Here is a 6,000-nt window from a genome sequence, read left to right on the forward strand (position 1 = left end):
ACGTGGAATCTGCAAAAAATAAAATAAACACTCAATCTTGATTTGCAACTAGAACTAAGTATCAGTTTACAAGAAAAAAAAAAATCCAAACTTAATTTTGATTTGCAAGTATGCTTCCAAATGTCATCAAAAACCAATCTGCGAAGAAAATAAATAAGGAAAACGTTAATATATTATCAATTACATCTAAACTCATATATAAATAATTTTATTTTATAAATGAATTTAGTAGAAATGCATATAACAATCCAAAACTTCAAAGAGTTAAGGTGATCTTTTGATGATAAGCAACACGGATAACAAAAGATGCCAAAATATTACAGAAATACCATGTATCACTAGTACTAATGGCAACAAGAACTAGAGAGAATCACAGGACATGTTTGAGACAAACTAATCAGCCTCACATGCCACCACTGACCAATAGCCTCATGGGCCACCATGGCTATCAACCACCTCTAAAACAAAACCTAGAAACCACTTCCCCAAACACCAAGGTTGGGTGACTCAACAACCTCATAGACACAGTCCACCAGGCATCCATCGTACATGGCCAAACTCGACCCCAACACCTAATGGACAAGCACCTTTCATCCCTCTCATCTTTCTCTCCCTTGCAGGGAAGTAAAATTTAAAACTCATCTCCCTCTAAGAATCTAAATATATCATATTTAATTGAGAGACAACATAAGGTATTCCACATGTTATACTCTCAACCTTCATCCACGATCCACCACCAGTAATCTCAATTTGCTTTTGATATTTATTAGTACACTGCACTACAGCTAGCAGCCCCTTTACTAGTGACTGTTTTTCCATAATGAAACAAAATGCTTATCTTGGGAGGGGAAAATAAGATTATCATTTTTGCCAATGGCCCCTAGATGTTAAGTAAAGACTTTGAAAGCAAGACACATGTCACGCCCTCAAAATTAACCCATTATATATATCATAAACATGCTTTATTTAAAGAAGACAATTGATTAATTCATTCATCAGAGTATTACTAAATATAGCATTACATGTAACATCGAATAAAATGCCCTACAGGCTTACATCTTTCCAAGCCAACACTTGGATTCAAAAATATGAGTTCTAATCTCAATACAAGAAAAGCCCTAGGCTTGAATGTTTACATGTACAAATAAATATCAACTATTAACTAAAGATAGTCTTCTTCAATCCAGATGCCAAACCCTCCCAAGCTAAGTTCTTGGAGGTAGTTTATCGCCTGAACCTGAAAATGATGTTCCCATAAAGGGTGAGCCACAGCCCAGTAGAGATATACTAAACCACATATAAGCAATGAATAAAGCAATAGCATTCAACAGATGGTCAACCAAAATAATCAATTACTTCATTTTACAGTCTCATGACACTATTGACAAAGATACGTTTTACTTTCCAATTTTATCCATATGGCTCAGAACCTGGCCAAACTTACAACAGTGAATCACATATATCATATTCACATTCTTCCATTATCAACAACAAATGAGACTCAAGCTCATATCAAACACTTCATACTTCCAGATTGATACACATTTTAGTGCTGTATCAATAAAACACTTCTATATAAATAAGCACACATAAAAGTGATGCTAATGGAGTCCATCCCCTATCTCCTCCCAAACAAAATCCGGTTTAGAGGTCCATCCCCTATCTTCCCCTAAACCGTGGAGTACATCCCCTATCTCCTCCCACACACAAAACAATGTATGCAAATGCAATGCTCAATCAATACACATATTTTCTGTATTAATGCCATAGTCAAAATTAATGATTTAACCAATGTGATTAGTTTCAGTTATTCCTAATCCACATGCAATGTCTACAACAATCACGACTATCCTCCACCGATAGCCCAAAACAGTTATTTCTAAACTGAAAATAACCATGTCAACAATTCAATGGACAAATGATACCAATTACCCAATTATGCCATTTAATCAATAAATTCCCCAATTCCATGAATTTAACCCTCTTTTCCCAATTCCATGAATTACTTATACAAATTAATTCAATAATACAACTAGGGTTTTTCCCAAAATTTACCCAAGTATTCCCAACATATCAAAATACCAAAACTTAGAACAAAACCTATAAAATGGAGTAGGAAATCCCTACCTCAAAGAAAATAACCCGAATGGAGAAGATAGAGATAAATGCCCAAATTCCAATGTGCTCCAAATCACCAAATGTTCAGATTAGAATGAAGCCCAAGCCGTCCTCTATCTTTCTAATGAAGGATCTAGGGTAGAAACACACCCTAAGTGGATCAAATCTAAGAGAGAAGGTGAATAGGGAGAGAGAGAAGTCGGACCTAGGGTTTGGAATCAAAAGAATGTGAAAAAGACTGATCAAAACCCGCTGTTGCGTATATAAATTGGACAGGCTCGCTCGAGCGAAGACTTGGTCGCTCGAGCGACCAGACACAGAGAAATTACGCTCGAGCCAAGGAAGCCTTGCTCGAGCCAACAAGCCAAAAGCTCGCTAGAGCGAAAGAAAGCTCGATCGAGCGAAGAACTCAAACCCTCAGGTCTGTAACCAGACACACGCTCGAGCGAAAGAACAATTGCTCGAGCGAAGAACGAACTAACTCGCTCGAGCGAATAAAAGCTCGCTCGAGCCAAGAATGCAAAGCTACAGGTCCAAACCAGAAACAAACTCTCGCTCGAGCTACCAAACCCCGGCTCGAGCGAAGAACCAAAAACAACAGCTCGCTCGAGCGACAAACGCCTCGCTCGAGCGAAGATCCAAAATACTGGACAGCAACACATGATTTCTAAACCCAACCAACCTGAAATAAACCTGCCCAACACATCCTATAATTCCAAATGAGAAATAAAGGACAACAACAACCATTATACAATGACAGAATCTACGGAACCTAAGTCCGGATACAATAATCAAATGGGAGAAGACCGGGGTCGTTATAACCTTCCCCCCTTCAAAGAATTTCGTCCCCGAAATTAAGCATAATTTTTTTTTTTTTTTTTTTTTTTTGAAAACAGATTCCCTTTTTTTTAACAATTCATTAGTAAACATCTTGACCCAAAACTGGTCATCTCATCTCTTTATCAAGAGGCATCTCACATTAAATATATAACACAACATATATCTCAACCTGTATCATTATTATGCATTATTCCTTTCAATGTTAACAATCCCCATATCATATTCAATTGCATGATATATATAATACACTCAGCAATGTAATCAACATATGCAATGCTATACTAAACTTCTATAAAGAAGCAAGTTTCAAGATACACCCATTCACCAAAACATACTCAACGTTTTACAACTTAAGATATATGTAAAGCCCTTAAGTTCAACAATATTACAAAATCTAAATACAAGATTACAAATGAATAAACATGTCCGGGTATTTTTCGCGGACTTCCAATTCACGCTCCCAAGTGGCTTCCTCCACTCCATGATGTTTCCACAACACTTTTACCAAAGGAATGGTCTTGCCTCGCAAAACTTGATCCCACCTATCCAATACCCGAACCGGTCTCTCCTCATACGAGACATCCACATCAACCACTAAATCGGTCCAATCCAACACATGTGATGGATCTGGCTCATACTTCCGAAGCATACTCACATGAAACACGTCATGTACTCCAGACAACTGCGGCGACAAAGCTAAACGATAAGCAGCCTCTCCAATCCTCTCAAGGATCTCAAACGGACCAATAAACCGAGGGGACAACTTCCCACTCTTCCCAAACCTCATTAAACCCCGTCTAGGTGATATCTTCAGAAAGACATGATCACCCACCTCAAACACCAAAGGTCTCCTCCTACGGTCGGCATACGATTTCTGACGACTCTGTGCTGTAACAAGCCTCTTACGGATAAGCTTAACTTTCTCCGTTGTTTCTCTCACCAACTCTGGACCCAACAGAGGTGCATCACCCACCTCGGCCCAACACACAGGAGATCTACACGGTCGGCCATACAAGGCCTCAAATGGTGCCATCCCGATACTAGACTGGAAACTGTTATTGTAGGCAAACTCCACCAACGGCAAGTGCCTCTCCCATGACCCACTAAAGTCTAGAACACAACCCCGAAGCATATCCTCAAGTATCTGAATAGTACGCTCGGACTGTCCATCAGTCTGAGGATGATAAGCCGTGCTAAAGGTCAACTTAGTGCCTAAGGCACTCTGCAAACTCTGCCACAACCTGGCAGTAAAACGAGGATCTCTATCTGAGACGATCGTCACTGGGACCCCGTGAAATCTCACTATGTCCCGAATATACAAGTCGGCAAGATGATCTACCGTATCTCTCACGCGCATAGAAATAAAGTGCGCCGACTTAGTCAACCGGTCTACAACCACCCATATAGCATCACTTCCCCGCTGAGTCCTCGGAAGACCTACAACGAAGTCCATAGTGACATGCTCCCACTTCCACTCGGCAATAGGCAAGGGTTGCAACAAACCCGCTGGCCTCTGATGCTCGGCCTTCACTTGCTGGCAAGTAAGGCACTTAGATACGAAAGCTGCCACATCTCTCTTCATACCCTGCCACCAAAACTGGCGACCCAAATCCCGATACATCTTAGTGCCTCCCGGATGCACCGCAAGCCGTGAATGGTGGAACTCTCGGAGTACTTCCTCTCGGCAAGACTCCGGCACAAACAGACGGTCTCGGTATCTCACACTGAGGTCGGGATACACCGTCAAACCTTTCTCAACCTTTCCACCGGAAATCTTCTCGCGGAGAGATTCTACCTCAAGGTCACCACTCTGAGCCTCTAACACTTGAGTCACAAGCGTAGGCTGAACAACAACAGAAAACAAGGCCGCAGCCTCAACGGATTCGCCCAGAAATAAATCAAACTCCCCAAGTGCACCCAACATCTCCCATTCTCGAATGGCTATACTAGCTATGTCACCAACAGGTTTCCTGCTAAGGGCATCGGCCACCACATTGGCCTTTCCCGGATGATAATGCAACTCAAAGTCATAATCCTCTATAAATTCCATCCACCTCCTCTGCCTCAAGTTCAAATCTTTCTGTGTAAACAAATATTTCAGACTCTTATGATCCGAGAACACCTCGAACCTCTCACCATAAAGATAATGCCTCCAAATCTTCAAGGCAAATATCACAGCTGCTAACTCTAGATCATGCGTAGGATAATTCTGCTCGTGAATTTTCAACTGACGTGAGCCAAAGGCAACCACTTTCCCTTCTTGCATTAACACACAACCCAGACCCTCTCGTGAGGCGTCACAATAGACTGTATAACCCAACCCTCTCTCTGGAATAATCAGTACTGGGGCAGTAGTCAGTCTAACTTTCAACTCCTGAAACGACTTTTCACAAGACTCACTCCATACAAATTTGACTCCCTTCCGAGTCAGTCTAGTCAACGGTGATGCTAACTTGGAGAAATCTTTCACAAACCGACGGTAATACCCAGCTAATCCCAGAAAACTGCGGATCTCAAATACACTCTTAGGCTGTGCCCAATCCTGCACTGCCTTTACCTTGGATGTATCAACAGACACTCCTTCACCGGATACCACATGGCCTAAGAATTTGACTTCCCTCAGCCAGAACTCACACTTCCCAAACTTGGCATACAGCCTATGGGCTCTAAGTAACTCAAGCACCACCCTCAAGTGTGCCTCGTGCTCCTCCTCAGAAGGCGAATAGATAAGGATGTCGTCCACAAAAACGACTACAAACCGATCCAAGAATTCCTGGAAGATCCGGTTCATCAAATCCATAAAAACTGCCGGTGCATTGGTGAGCCCGAATGGCATCACCAAAAACTCATAATGGCCATACCGCGTACGGAATGCCGTCTTCGGAATATCCTCTTCCCTGACCCTCAACTGGTGGTAACCCAATCTCAAGTCTATCTTAGAGAAACAACGGGAACCCTTCAACTGGTCAAACAGATCATCTATACGAGGCATAGGGTACTTATTCTTAACCGTAGCCCGATTCAATTTTCGGTAATCTATAC

Source organism: Camellia sinensis, chromosome 11 (genome assembly GCF_055761805.1).
Source record: "Camellia sinensis isolate YWXY chromosome 11, ASM5576180v1, whole genome shotgun sequence".
Classification (NCBI taxonomy): domain Eukaryota; kingdom Viridiplantae; phylum Streptophyta; class Magnoliopsida; order Ericales; family Theaceae; genus Camellia; species Camellia sinensis.